The sequence below is a fragment of the Amblyomma mixtum genome, chromosome 4, assembly GCF_055824585.1.
Source record: "Amblyomma mixtum isolate Tamu chromosome 4, ASM5582458v1, whole genome shotgun sequence".
NCBI classification, from domain to species: Eukaryota; Metazoa; Arthropoda; class Arachnida; order Ixodida; family Ixodidae; genus Amblyomma; species Amblyomma mixtum.
Genome location: NC_143015.1, coordinates 133,884,382 through 133,900,233, shown reverse-complemented (window position 1 = coordinate 133,900,233; position 15,852 = coordinate 133,884,382).

Below are 15,852 nucleotides of genomic sequence, written 5' to 3'. Positions count from 1 at the left end.
TCGCCTGCCTGCTTCATCCTCATACGGTGAAGAACCTGGTCCCGACCACCAAGCACATCAACTGGTGGCAGCGATGGGATGCTGCTGCCCCAAGCACATCAATTTGATGGCAGCTGCGGGATAGTCTGCGCGGCGTCTTGGCTCTGGTATGGGAAAGTGCACGGTCTTGTCTCTGAGTTTTGCCAGGTTGTACAACTTTGGAAATTTGTAAACCCAGGTAATGTAAAGTGGCTCCAGAGAGTGCCTGGGAATCTTCTCTGACCACGTAGTGTAGACTAGCCGTCGCTTGGAAGCAGACATGGACTGGAAAAAGCTGCGCAAAGCGGACGTGGTTATGATATGCGGGGAATTAGGCATTGATTGTGGGTCGATCCATAGCAAACCGCTCTTAATTGAGGCAATTGAGGCAAGCGGTGTAGATGCGGAGGAGATAGTCGGATGTTGGGAGTACATTCAGGAGGAATTAGCGTAGGCAGAGGAGATCGAGAAAAAATGGCTCGATGAAAAGAAGCGAGGGGATGAAGCAACTCCGGAAGAGCGGGAAAAAGAACGCGAAAGAGAGCTGCGGGAACTCACGCGTGAACTTAACCTCGCCAGAATGCAAGCAACGCGATCTAGGTTAAGTGTTTTCGAGACAGGCGATAATATCAGGAGGTTCCTTGCAAATTATGAAGGAATTTTTACGGAGGAGCAGCTAGACCAGGGTTATTGGTCAGTTATGCTGCTGGGTATCCTCCTGTGTGAAGTCGCCAACGTATTAGCGCGCCTGTCGGACGAGGATGCGAAAAACTATGCGAAAGCTAAAAGTGCGCTCCTCCGAGACTTTGGAATTCCCGCAGAGGTCGATCTCAAAAGCCGAAGTGACTGTGGTAAGTTACACTCCGAGAGTGTCAACGACCGACTTAGGAGCTGCGCTCAGTCGCTGGAAGACACGAGGGCTGCTCATAAGTGCCGGGATGGGGCAAGTTTGGTCCTAGAGAGAAAGGCCACTTTAGCAGCGAGGACCGATGATTTCGGTCGAGAAGCTAGCGAACAGTGCAAATCCGCAAGCCACGAAGGCTCGGGGGATAGTGTTGGCACTAACGCTAGAAATGAAGAAAAGTGCGGATCCGCAAGCCATAAGAACTCGGGGGATAGTGTGGGCACTAACGCTAGGGATAAGGAAAGGTGCAATGCGGTGGTTGTGAACCCAGAGGAGCATGCACTTTCCGGGAAGGAGGCTGATTGCTTCGGTCGAGAGGACAGTACCCAGGACAAAAACGCTACGTTGGCCGAAGAGCGCGGCTCAGATCAAGTTGCGGGCCGGAGCGTTACGGTCGTAGGGTCAAACAGCAATCCTCAGGAGAGCAAGTTGTGCTCAGCAGAAAGTAGAGTGAAGTCGGGACAGCTAACTACAGCGAAGTGCGGTGTCTGACCGAAAGCACGAGCCGATAGTTCCAACTCAAGCGGGAAATGCGGCTCGGCTGCGTCAAAGAGCAGATGCGGAGGGTGACGGCACCGCAAGAAAGGGAAGCGCGCAGGACAGAATAGCTAGGGCAGTTTCCAGGAGGCGGCGGCGCGCAAGGAGAACCAAGCCGAGAGGTGGTCTCGAGAGAAAGGACAAAGTACGGGCCGAGGGCATTGTGAGGTTTAAGGCCGGCCAACAGCGTAATCGTCCCCGACTGTCATCGCGGTATTCCAGACGCAATAGGCGCCGAAAAAGGGCTAGACTGACCAGGTGGGTTGAGACAAAGCGAAAGCCACCTGACCCGTTGTGGCGACACTGCAGAAGTTTTTGCGCGACGTTTTACACTCACGGCGGGCCAGACAAAAGCATGCATTGCTGCCACAAGAAGGAATGCTGCACAACGCGCGCGTTTAAAAGAAAGAAGCGAAGGGCATTCTGGAATCGAGAGAGTGCAGACAGGCTCAGGTGTTGGAGACGCGCGGCCTGGGTGCGGAACGAATCAATGTCGCGTAGCATCTGGAGCTAGAAGTTGTGAACGCGCACTTAAGCCCTTCGGCTTTTGTCGGGTGTCGTGTGTCGAGGCTACAGTCAGTGTGCGACTCAGCAGGGCACGGCTGAAGAATGGCAGCCCCTTCGAGTCGCGACGCCGGTTGTTAGCAGATTCCGAGAATAAAGTCTCTGCTGTTTGCTTTTTCTTTTTTTGCTGCTACCGAAGAAGTTTTGAGTATCTGTAGTTTTTGTGTGGTCATTGTTAACTTTGGTAGCAGTGGCCTTGCGTTTCTTTTAATGCAGTTTGTTTGGCACAATGCACTGATGGTGCGTACGTCTAGCAGCGTCGGTTCAGACGCGGAAGTGCTAGCAAGACAGTTTATTGTAGGTCCATAGCAAAACCGCCGGGAGCAACATTGTTTTAAGGCATTAAATAGATTAATGACTTGGTCTCCAATATTTCGGGAAGCTTTGCCAGGTTGAGCAAAGCTGACGGTAGTATGCGGTCATGCAAATAAGGGGAGGTAAGCACGTTCGCAATTCTAGTGGTAATTACGATCTGAACTCCATTTCAACGTGGGCGAGAAAAGCGAAACGCGAGAGCCTCAGCACTTGTTTTCTCCGTGGCCCTATCGGAAGTGCTTAAATTTCCCGTGAAAAAAAGTTTGGATTTGTTTTCTCCGCATTTGCACCTCTGAAGCGTCACCGATTCTAGTTTGAGCGGTTTTCTTTGGGCAAAATTCGGACGCGAGTGGCTTCCAGTACAAAAGAAAACACAAAATTGGCTCAACTAGGTGCGATAGTCCAGCTTTCCACACATGCGCGTTCTAGGCGAAGGCTGTCTTGCGCATCAAAATAACAACCTTTGTAATCCTGAAACCTGGCAGTTCTCTGAGGTTGGCCGTGTGCTGCCCTGCTGGAGGTATGGGCGTAGCGCAGGCCTGATCGCTAATCAAGGACGATTGCAGGCTGTGCAGGGCTTCATGGCAGACCAGTCGACCAAAGGGACTCCGACACTTGACGCACATTCTTTGTGCACAAATCAGCTGCAACCACTTCGTGGCATCTTCATGGCGGCGGACGGACTGTTGTGATTCGCGGTTCAGCCAGCGGAAACAGGCGAGCAAGTCAAGCGCCATCAGGGTACCGCGACCGAAAGTGCTGCTGTTCGGGGGAGGCGAAAGAGACACTGGCGTGGGGCAGCTACTGGCGACGGCGCAGGCGTGAACAAAGCCGTCTAATCTCCTTCGCCGGGGATGCTGAGTGCGGTGTTCCTCCCGGACTGCCCGTGCACCGACGGAAGAGACCCAGTGGCGGCACGGCGGAGGCGACGGCGGCGCCGACCCATTGCTCGCGTGCGCCTTGAGCAGCCGACAAAGCGTGTGTGGTCACGGCTGATTTGTCCCTTCCACCCACGTGAAGAGGTCCCCGGTGTGAGCCGTCAGCACTCGCGTCTCCCACGATCAGGATCGCCGCACAGCAGCCAACCACCTTTTGGGCCTGGTCGGGCCACGGGAAACCAAACAGTTCGCGACAGCCAGGCGCTAAATACTTCCTTGCCAGTGTGTGTGTCTGTGCGATGTGCGCGGTCACGTGGCGAGGGTGGAGCCAAAGAGGAGGCTCAGGGCCCATTGGACACTCGCCCAGAGTTCGGGTTCCCTTGCTGGGGTCCTGGTGAATGTGAACTGTATTTAAGCAGCAATCTGTAGTGTGTCACAGAGCATCACCCCTTTTCTGAATTTCGATCTCCTTCCTATTCTGTAAATAATGTAAATAAATCTCCAAGTTTCCTACTTCTCCTGAATACTTCTCTCCGTAGTCTGCCCACTTCTTCCTCATGCGGTGAAGCCCCTGGTCCAGATCCACCGGTCACATCACAGCGCGCAACCGCGCTCTGCTGTTCCCCGATGTGCACGCGGGCCAACTGACGGGCTTCTTTAGAACGTTGGGCAGATTTTTGTAGCAAGGTTTGCAACAGCAAGGTTTGCTACAGCAAGGTTTGCAACAGCAAGGCTTGCAACAGCAAGGTTTGCAACAGAAAGGTTTGCAGCAGCAAGTTTTGCAAGGTCTGCAAAGGCTTGCAACAGCCGTATATACTGGCTGGATTCCATTGTCAGAACTGCAGACATGGCTCATAGTAACTACGTAGCATTTTCCGTGATAACTATGTGAAATTTATTTAACGTGAAGGCAGGAAGACGTCATTTTCAACAGAGCCTTGCTTAATGTCGTGTGTTCTTGTAAATGTGTACGTATCTGGTAACCTTGGCATGTGCACATATGTAAATAATCTTTTCTAAACAATTACTGATTAACGACTCAATACTAATTAATTTCTAACTAATGAGCGTAATGAGCGTAACTAAGGAGCGTAATGAGCGTAACTAAGGAGCGTAACTCGACAGCGTGTTGTAGCGCTGCCAGGGAGTGCACAGAACGCCACCACCCGTTCGGCGCATTGCCCTGCGGCCCTTTGAAGGTAACGCTTTTTGAGGAAAGGAAATGGCGCAGTAAATCTCCGTCATATCGGCGGACTCCTGAACCGCACCGTACAGGAAGTGAAAAAAAGAAGGGAAAGAGGAGCCGTAATGAAGAAGGGCTGTGGCTAGAGTTCCGTCCAGACGGAACTACAATTTGCGCTAGAGTTCCGTCTAGACGGAACTACAATTTGCGCTAAAGTTCCGTCCAGACGGAACTGCATGTAGCGATGAAGTTCCGTCCAGACGGAACTGTATCTGACACCATACAGTTCTGTCGAGCATCATCTGCCACAAGAGTTATGTCAAGACGGAATTAAAGCTTGCGTTAGGGATTGGGAAACCAGCTTGCCTGCAGACTTTTGCATGTCCATTTAAAAAAGTGGGAATCCTATTCCGCCTAATGTGTGACAGGATATTCTGCTGCATCATTTTATTTTCCAAGCAGTCAGTGACAAATGGCAACAAAACGAGCTTTGGCTTGGGTTTGTTGGTGCGTTTGCATAATGCTTGTTGACCGTTTGTGTACGTCTTAGTCTTTTTCGCGCTACGTCATCGTGCAGCGCAAATAGCGACAGGGCTTAACGTCACTTTGCGAAGAGTTTCTGCACTCTGCTTCTAACAGTGTCATTTTCCCGATCCTGCATGCATGCACGGAAGTTATACCTTCGAGGATGTAACTAAACGCAGTACGCGGTCAGATATTTTGGTGCCGTATAAATGCATCGAGAGAACATCTGGACGCAGCTTTGTCAACTGGTTATTCCAGAGGCAAAGAAATGCTTTATGGGGGCAGAAATCACCAATTTTGTATAGTATGGACAATACGGGCATTAGACAGTTCTAGTTTTATGTACGTAGAACCTTCACGCACGTAAACGTGAGCGTACGCTCGTGTCGCTTCGTACAGTTTTAGCTACACGTACGGGACGCAAACTGTGTATATCTGCCATAGAACCTTAAAAATGCACTAGCATGTCGAGCCGCGCCATCTAGTACAGACAAAGAAAACTAATTTTCTTTAGTCGAGCTGCTTGGAGCGGAGCCAGGCCAAGCCACAGTGCTGGCGGTAAACACTTCCCCCCTTAATTCTGACAAACGTTGAGTAATTTCTGTGCGCCGAACTGTATGTTGCATGTTATCTTCAAAGGGGTTGCATTCCTTCACGTCCCACAGCATAATTCAATCATCGCTTTTCGAGAAGCGAAGGCGCGCTGGTGTCCCACTCATGTTGGCGACGTGCGCGCATGGAGCCAAAACATGCACCTTTTCGCTTTTCCCGCTGACCGTGCCGAGGGCCTCGAGATATCCCGCGAGGTTTTGAGCTTCCCGTGGTCTCGCGAGACCGTCGGCGCACTCATTGCTATGACGACCACAAACGCTTCTCCGTCAGGCTTAGGAGCTGCTGAAACGGACTTCTATCTGGAAAACAAAAGCTAGTTCTCACCTAAAACTTAATGCGAGAGCAAGAATAGACCAACTGAAGACAAATACAGCAGTTTACAGCACGATACCTCGTCGAGGGAATAGCGACGAAGCTGTTATCGTTGTGAAGCGGGCGGGCAGGGCGCCGCCATCTTGCCAACGCCACGCACGCAAGCAAGCAACGTGAAGGCCGCAGCGCAAAGATCCGAATGTCACGTACATCCGTGCGACCCACGCAGACACTTCACTTTCTGTGCATGCGCGCTGGTGACCCGTAAGCGCTCTACTTACATGAAGCTTCTACGTACGTGAAGCTAAAACTGTCTATTGTATGGACGGAACTCTAGCTGCAGTAAATATTCCGTCTGGACGGAACTGCAGCAGCAGCAAATGTTCCGTCTCGACGGAACGCTAGACACTCCGATGAAGAAAACGAAGATTGTATCTGAGGAAAGGAAATTACGCCTCACATATCTAGGGCCCACCCGTCATCCGCTTGTAGAGAAAGGGAGGAAGTGGAAGTGAAAAGAAGAAAGTTTAGTTTAGTTTATTTTACGGGGTTTAACGTCAAAAAGCGACTGAGGCTATGAGAGACGCCGTAGTGAAGAGCTCCGGAAATTTGGACCACCTGGGGTTCTTTAACGTGCACTGACATCCACAGTACACGGGCCTCTAGAATTTCGCCCCCATCGAAATTCGGCCACCACGGCCGGGGTCGAACGCGCGTCTTTCGGGCCAGCATATGAGCACCATAGCCACTAAGCCACCGTGGCGGGGCGAAAAGGAGAAAGAGGGGCCATAATGAAGGAAATGAAAATTGTATTTGATGAAAGGAAATTGCGCAGTAACTGTCTCACATATTGTAGTGTACTTGTTCACAAAGGGGGCTTTAATACCAGGCACGAAGACAGACAAGGCCAGGCAAGCTGGGGCAGCAAAGGCGACAAATTCCACACGACGCGAGCCCTACTTCGTCGCCGTAAGCTATGTGCCACCTGGCAAAACTAGGTGGCATCAATCCCCCTTATGAACAAAATAAAGGAGCGCCATCGCTGTCGACATAAGGGTAAAACAAAAAGGAAACAAAAACAGGCAAAGTGTTGTAACTGAAGCGAGCGAAAACAGCAACACGCTTGCATCATCGTGTATAGTACGGCTTAAGCCGCACAACGTGCACAATGTCAGAGTCGGGCTGTCAGCGTCGCGGTTGCGCAGCACCGTCCGGAACCCCCTCATAGTTAACCTCACTCACACGCCGTACCACGCTGTAAGGGCCAAAATAGCGGCAGAGCAGTTTCTAACACAAGCCTTGGCGACGAACAGGAGTCCACACCCAGACTTGGTCACCGGGGTTGTAGTCAACCTGTCCGTGGCGAAGGTTGTAACGGCGCGAATCCGTGCTCTGCTGTTGCCCAATGTGTACGCGGTCCAGCTGACGGGCTTCTTCAGCCCATTGGGCAAATTTCGGGGCGTCTGGGGTGAGTTGGTCATCCTCTGGGAACGGGAGCATTGCATCGAGCATGCTCTGGACTTCGCGTCCGTACACATGGCTAAACGGGGAGAAGCGCGTAATTTCCTGCAGGGCGGTTTTGTTGGCGAAGGTGAAATATGGTAGGACCTCATCCCAAGCTTTGTGTTGGACATCTACGTACATGCATAACATGTCCCCAAGAGTCATGTTCAAGCGTTCAGTCAAGCCATTACTCTGCGGATGGTAGGCTGTGGTCTTGCGGTGCGTTGTGCAGCTCAGCCGAAAGATGTGGTCGGTTAGCTGCGCTGTAAACGCCGTCCCTTTGTAGGCAATCACGTGCGAAGGTGCGCCATGTCGCAAGACGATGTTGTGCATGAAAAACTCCGCGACTTCGGAAGCTGTGCCACGATGGATCGCCTTGGTCTCGGCGTAGCGAGTCAAATAGTCGGAAGCGACTATGATCCACTTATTGCCGCCCTGCGACAAATTGAAAGGGTCGAGGAGGCCCGTGCCGATTTGGTCGAACGGAGCGCGAGGGGCTGCAACGGGCTTGAGGAACTCGGCCGGCTTAAGTGGTGGCTTTTTCCAGCGCTGGCATTCTCGGCAGCTTCTAACGTTGCGTTTGACAGCAGCAGAAAGTCCAGGCTAGTAGTACATGTTCCGCACTCTGGCGAGCGTACGTGAAAAGCCCAAGTGGCCAGACGTGGGCTCATCATGACAGGCTAAAAGAATGTCAGCCCAGAGATCGGCTGGAATGACGAGAAGGTAAAGTCTATCGTTGCCTCTCGAGTTCTTGTACAAGAGACCTTGCCGCATACAGTAGGAGCCAAGACGTCGAGAAAAGTGGCGAGGTATAGGCGTATCGCTACCTTCAAGGGTGTCAATGAGAGGGCGAAGGTCCACGTCCGCCTTCTGTCGGGTCAATAGGTCGGAGGCGGTGAGACTACCAAGGAAGCCGTTGTCGTCATCGGGCGCTGCGTCGCCAGGATAAACTGGTGCACGCGACAGTGTGTCGGCATCTTCGTGTCTGCGGCCGGACTTGTAGACAATAGTAATATCAAATTCCTGAAACCGCGAGCTCCAGCGTGCCAGGCGTCCAGATGGGCCTCGCTAATTTGCCAGCCAACATAGGCAGTGGTGATCGCTTACGACTTTGAATGGGCGGCCGTAAAGATAAGGCGAAACTTCATGGTGGCCCACACAACCGCATGACATTCTTTTTCAGACGTGGAGTAATTGCTCTCGGCGCGGGAGAGACTGCGGCTAGCATAGGCGATGACCCTCTCAAGACCCTCTTGGTGTTGAACAAGGACGGCGCCAAGGCCGATTTTACTGGCGTCGCTGTGGGCCTCGGTATCGGCATCTTCGTCGAAGTGTGCAAGAACGGGAGGTGTTTCAAGGCGCTGGCGGAGCGTAGCGCCGGCGACAGGAGGTCTTCAGCCCAGCGACTCCCAGCGACCTCACCCCCGAAGGTCGCTGGCCTCAGTTTTCCCGGCGAGGGCTGGGCGAGCGACCCTGTTCTGCTCGCGAGGAGCTGTGAGGGTTCGGGGAAGAGCACCTCGGAGACTATGAGCGGGGCTGATGCGGCGCGCGGGCGGAAATTCGCCGTTCCGCTCGGAAGTTTTCAATGGCAGGGGGCCGATGGCCAAACCGGGGTCTGGGCGAATCGGCTCGAAAGCCCTGTAGACCGAGGCGTCGATAAGAGCAATGACGGTAGAGATGACCTGGTTCTCCGCAATGAAAGCAGAGTGGGCGGTTGTCAGGCGTGCGTCAGACATCGGCCTTCAGCAAGGGCGCTTGCGATCGTCGAAATACTGCACTGGTCGAAAAGGTGATGATTCGTTGGCGGAGATCGATGACAGCAACATACTCCCGCCCAAAATCAATGCCGATAATGAGACCGCGGGAGCAATTGCACAGAGCTACACATCTGACGACGAACTTAGATCCGAGAAGCTGAACGCGAGCCGTGCAAATACCCTTTGGGGTAACGAGATGACCACCGGCTGTACGAACATGCACCACAGAACAAGGCGTAAGCACTTTTTTCAGAAGAGTCGCCAATTTATTACAGTCACAGTCTGGTGGAGTGTGCTTGGTACCCGTGAGCCCATGAAAGAGACCTCTCCAGGAAAGGTGGTGGTGGTGAAAGCATTTATTACGAATGAACAGGAGGTATGTTTGGATCAGCCCGTAAGGGACCGATCCTTACAAACACTAGGTGGAGGTCCGTAGTATGGGACCCCAGTGGCGGTTGCCGCCGCCCGGGCGCGCCCGACTAAGGCTTGTTGGGCCTGTAAGTCGTGGCAGCCGAGCAGGGTCGCCTCCCAGTCCTCCCGGGTTGGGTTGGGGATGGGGGGAATAGCGGGGTTGGAGGGGCAGGCCCACACCATGTGATAGGTGTCAGAAGACACTGCACTACAGTGTGGGCAGCTGCCGCTAAAGGAGGGGTCAAAATGTTTTAGCGCTGCCGGGCAAAGCAAAGTATTGGTGAGAAGGCGGAGAAGGAGCCGCTCATCCGACTTCTTCAGGCCTTTAAATGGGCTAGGGTAAAGGCGATGACAATTTTGATAATATGTTGTAATATATTTGAATGTATAGACCGGATTAAAATCGGGTTCCTGATCGGATGGGGAGGAGAAAACAGCCCGGTGAGAGAGCGCGCGGGCGGCTGCGTCTGCTGCCTCGTTTCCTGCCAACCCCTGATGATAAGGGGCCCATATGAGGTAACGGTGTGCGGGGTCCGTATCCCGTATGCAATTTTGGTAATTGGATATGCTAGGAAGGGAGTGCAGCCTTGTTCGACGTTCAGACAGGCCCCTCGCGAGTCGGTGATTATGTATTTTGAATTGGAATGTGAGGCCGCGAGAGCAATCGCGACCTCTTCTGCTTGTGTTGCACTGCGGGCTCTGAAAGTTAGGCCGTTAACTGTGTTGCTTTTGCGAACTACCGCGGCCGTGTACCATCCCCCGTGGTGAGGGCCGGAGGCGTCCACGTAGTATACACCTGTTTTGTTGCCATATTATCGGGCTAGCGCTTCCGCTCGTGCCAGGCGCCGACCATTATGGTCTTCATGTGACATGTTTGCTGGAAGAGGCCGCACGTGGAGGGCACGTCTCCACAGTTCCGGGATGCGAAACCTGTCTTCCATTGGAGGGGTGTGTTGGATATGGAGTCGAGCAAGAAGGCGGCCACCCGACTCCGTTAGCGACAAGCGCGTGTAATGGTTTGTAAGGTGCGCCTCCCGGAGCTCCCGGAAAGTATTCACCAACCCAAGAGCCATAAGCCGGCTGTTTGAAGTAGTGATAGGGAGGTCAAGGGCATGTTTAATAATTTTGCGAAGGATGACCTCAAGGGCTTCCTCCTCTTGTTTCTGTAGGTGGAGGTAAGGAGTCGAATAGAGAATTCGACTAGTTACGAAGGCGTTTGCCAGCCGCAAGGCATCCTTAGTTCGTAACCCTCCGCGTTTGTTGGAAACCCGGCGCACCATGCGGCCCACCTGGTCCCCCACCTTACGGAGCTTGGCCAATGTAGTGTCTGGCCGCCTGTGTTTGTGGATGTAGAGTCCGAGTACCCGTATCTCATCACTTTCGCGTATGGGACCACTCTCAAGAGAGAGAGATATTTTAGTTGTGCACTTCTGTGAGGGGCGGAGGTGCACAAATTCCGATTTTTGAGCGGAACATTGAAGACCGCAGCGGCGGGCGTAGCGGTCTACTATCGTCGCCGCTGTTTCCAGGCTGGTTTCAATGTCTCCTGTGCTGCCCTGCGTGGCCCACAGAGTGATGACATCGGCGTACAGAGCGTGCTGCACGCCGGCGACACTACTCAGCTGGGCCGGCAGGTGCATCATGGCCAGATTGAAGAGCAGCGGGGAAAGTACCGCGCCTTGAGGGGTTCCCCGCGTGCCGAGTAGGTAAGGACCATGGTCTCTATCTTGAATTCGAATGTAGGATTGACGATCCATTAAAAATTGGCTTATGTATTGGAATGTGTTGAGGCCACAGTAGGTGTGACTTAGGTTAGTGAGTATGATCTCATGTGTTACATTGTCAAATGCCCCTTTAAGATCCAAGGCGAGTACTACCCGGTCATTATGGGGGCATTCGAGGGGGTCAAGGATTTCCCGATTGAGTAGCAGGAGGACATCCTGTGCGGATCTGTGTGGGCGTAATCCGAACATGGTGCTCGCAAAGAGTTGTTTGTGTTCAAGATATGTAGATAACCGATCCCGCACCATCGTCTCCATTAGTTTGCCCACACATGAGGTGAGAGAGATGGGGCGGAGGTTATCTGTGTCAATTGGTTTGCCAGCTTTAGGAATAAAAGTGACCAAAGCCGTTTTCCATTCGATTGGCAGGGGGGTGTCCCCGCACCAAATCGCATTGACGTATTCCAGGAGGGACTGGTATGGCAAGTCGGGCAGGTTCGTCAAAATCTTGACGGTGACCTTATCCCGTCCTGGCGCAGTGCCCTGTTTCATTTTGGCGAGAGCCGCCCGCAGATCATGGACCTGGAAAGGTTGATCCAGCTCCGTGTTCTCTCTGCCTGCATAAGAGTACGCAGATCCACGGGGGTCTTGGGCTGTACACAGATACTGGTCCCGAAGTTTCTGTGCCAGTTGAGTCGTGTTGCCAGGAAAAGCGTCCAGGGCTCGCTGCAAATGTTTTTGTGTTTCGGTTCGTGTTTGGGTTGGGTCGATTAGGGCTCGAAAGAGACGCCACGTGTTTCGGAAGGAAGGAAGGAAGGAAAAACTTTATTTTACTCTAGTCCTTTTTCCTGCGGTTTGGGAGCATCTTCAGAGACGTTTTCTCCTTGATTTTACCCCCAGGAGCCTTCTCTGTCGAAGTCGTCCGCCTCTAATCAGTCGTGTTTCGGCTGGACATTTGTCGCGCGGCCGTGTTGCATCTATCTACCCAGTTGGAGTCGGCGAGTTGGGCCGCGTACTCTGCCGCTTTCTGGGTAAGCTCGGCAATTCGAGCTTTAAGCTTTCTATTGTGTTTCTGGCGTCGCCAACGGCGGACGAGGCTGCGACGGGCTTCCCAGAGGTGTAGAAGGTGGTTATCCACGTCTGTGACCGCCTCTGAGAGCTGGATGTGTGTCTCATGCGAGGAAAGCTGTGCCAGCAGCTGTTGTGACCATGCTGTGTAGCCTTGCGCGGAAATGAGTGTATTATCAAGTGAGTTAAAAGTTTGCCTGAATTTTGTCCAATCTGGGATATGGGCTTGTGTTCTGGGACGCTTGAGGGGGCGTGTGCGTAGTGTAGTGTTAATTATGCAGTGGTCGCTACCGAGGGTCTCCTCGGTGTTGAGCCAGTCTGCGTGTCGTATGTTTCGAGTGAAGGTTAAGTCCGGACACGCATCCCGTGTCACGGAATTTCCTAGCCGGGTTGGGTGGACAGGGTCCGTTTGGAATGTGAGGCCCAACGTGGACGCAAGCTGCACCAGCTTACGCCCGCGCGACTCCTCCTTGCGATACCCCCACTGCTGACTGGGAGCGTTAAAGTCGCCCACAATCAGCAGGGGATCGCGTTCCGCTACTCTTAGCGCGCGGCTAAAGAGGTCCGCAAAAGTCACTCGCTTTAGTTTGGGAGAGCAGTACACGTTGAGTATATGCAACGGTGGGTCCCTGCGGCGGACTGGTAGGAGGGTCACCATTACATAAGAGTACTCTAGTTGGAGGTCGAGATCCACTAGGTTGGCTGTGCAGTCTTTGTGAACGAGAAGACAAGACGCGGGGTCCTGTTGGAACGTCGTGTAATTTGAAATTGTGGCACCCAGGCCTGGCTCTTGGAGGGCAACCATGGCTGGTAAGGACTCGAAAGTTTCAATGTAGAGGCGGATATTGGCCCGCTTAGTGCGGTCCTTAAAGCCTCTACAGTTTCACTGTGTTATTGAAGTTGACATGGCCGAATTGGAGATGGCGGAACTCCTTTGATTAAGGTGTCTCGCCATGATTTAAAATTCTTGGGGGGGAGGAGGAGGGATTGGCTGCCTCAGAGCCAGCTACTTGCGCCATCAAGGGGGTGATGACGGAAGGAGCGGGGCAGCTGCCCTCATTGTCCGAATCAATAATCAGACGGTTGAATTTTGAAGGACGGGATACGTCCCTAATGGGCCCCGTCCGACGGAGGAGGCGGGGGTTGTCCAAGATGTGTTTTGATACTACCGCGGGGATGGCAGATTTGACCTTGGTCAAGATTTGGTCCATGGCGGTCTCGATCATAGATCGTAATTTAGAGGTTAAGCGCTCCTCCATCGCGGAGATGGCTGTCAAGAGGGCAGGCGAGCTCTCCGCGTCGCTCTCCATTGCGTCCGAGTTCTGCGGGCTCGGAGCGGCGGACGCAAATTTTGATTCTAAATTTTGAATTTTGTTGAGCAAAAGCTCATTCTGTGCCCGGAGCACGTCGATCTGTTTTTTGTATTCCGCATCGAGTGCGGAGACGGTAACTGGGGAGGAGGGGGAATGGGAGGAGGAGGAGGCGATCTCAGCACAGCTGCTCACCTGTTGTTTGCCGTGTTGAGACGCTGATGCCCGGGCGCCGGCAGCGCCATTTGTCTTGAGCGCCGGGAAGTGGCCAGCGTCCCTGCCGCTGGGCGGTGGCGGTGGGGGCGTTGTCTTGTTCCCGGGTGGTGACTTCACCGAGGATGATGATGATGACGTTTTGTTGTCGATGCCGTCAGCTCCACGCGGCGTTCCGCCACCGGCACCTGAATTGGGATGACTTGCCTGCCGGCCAGGTCGCTGTTTTCCAGGGAGCTCTGGGCGCCTAGCCTTGCGGCCGGGCACCTTGAAGCCGTCGCGCCAGCCTTGTACCGCTTGACACCCCGGTATATCGCTTTAGGTGGAGGATCCAGGGACTGCCTTCGGAGGTTGGACCATTAGTGAGCGGCGCCATGGCGACAGCCGCTCCTCTTCCTCTGCAAACCGCCGCAGCCGCGCCATCCTTTTACACCCTGCAGACTCCGCGGATTTCCAAGACGTTCCGTGGGGAGCTTTTTGAGGATGTGGAAGACTGGCTCCTTCACTTTGAACGCGTAGCTGCGTTTAACCAATGGCACGCCGCAGCCAAACTCCGGAACGTTTACTTCAGCCGCGAGGATGGTGCTCGCACATGGTTTGAAAACCAAGAGGACGTTTTAATCTGGTGGCATGAGTTCCGTCGTCGGGTGTTGGAGGCCTACACAAGCGTGGATCGTCGCGAACGAGCTGAGCGTGCACTACAATCTCGCATCGAGCTGCCGAACGAAAGTGTTGGGATGTACGTCGCAACGACGTTCTGCGACTTATAACCGGCCAGTGCATGCTGCTGCTGTCACCGCATCGTTTGCTACCTCCGTGAGCCACCGTGACGATCTGCGCGAACTGATTCGCACCATCGTGCATGAAGAGGCCCTGAAATTTTAAGGTTTGGTTTTGGTTGGTTTATTGGGGTTTAACGTCCCAAAGCGACTGAGGCTATGAGAGACGCCGTAGTGAAGGGCTCCGGAAATTTCGACCACCTGGGGTTCTTTAACGTGCACTGACATCGCACAGAACACGGGCCTCTAGAATTTCGCCTTCAAGAAATTCAGCCGCCGCGGCCGGGATCGAACCCGCGTCTTTGAAGCCTTTAATGCCTCATCGTTGTAGGCAGGAGTTCTCGACAGAAATGTCACGCTTTTCAATTGGTCGAAACTATCGTGAAGTCACAGTGCGCGAATGTCAAACGGGGCCAATTAAAGGGATCGTATAGTGATGCTCCAAGTAAATGGGAATAAGTTTAGTTAATTCCTTAATCACCAAATTAGCCTAATACACCTTTCTAATCAGACCAGATAAATAAATAAAACCGAGTAGGAAATTTGTCGAGTTCGGGAATCGAACCCCGGTCTCCGGAGTGCGAGATGAGCGTGCTAATCACTCCGCCATGCCATCTCGATGGTTTGGAATGAACAAAGGCGCGTCTAGTGATTTCTGTGTCTTCGTTCACGCCCATCTTCCTCCCTTCCCGTTACGGCGAGGTTCGGGTGTCCACTGAGGTATGCGAGACAGATACATTTCCTTATCTCAAAAACCAATTTACCGACTAGAAAGGCGTAGAACGGAATGGGCGATGGCGTTCTGTGGACTCCCTGGTAGCGTTGCAAGACCCTGTCGCGTTTCACTCCTAGAGGCGAAACTTAACATCTTAACACATCAGTAACCCAAGCAGCAACATCGCGCTTAAGGATTTCGCCTCACCGCACTTTAGGTGAACAAAGTGCCCCCCTGAATTTGCAGCCCTTCGCAGCCTGCGCTAGGTTCGATTTCTGCTCTTGTTCGCGAGGAGGTGTAACAGGCGTTCAGGGCTCCTGCTGTCGAAACACCTCCTCTACCAGGAGACTGCTACCGCCGCACCTATGCTGAAATTGTGAGGCGCCCGGCTGCCGTTTCGCCCCCACCGTTTCCGGTAATGCCTCCTGTGCCGCTGTCCTTCGTGCCTACAATATCTCGGTGGACGCCCGTCATCCGTTTGTAGAGGAAGGGAGGAGGTGGGATTATGGCAGTGTAAAACATTTCCA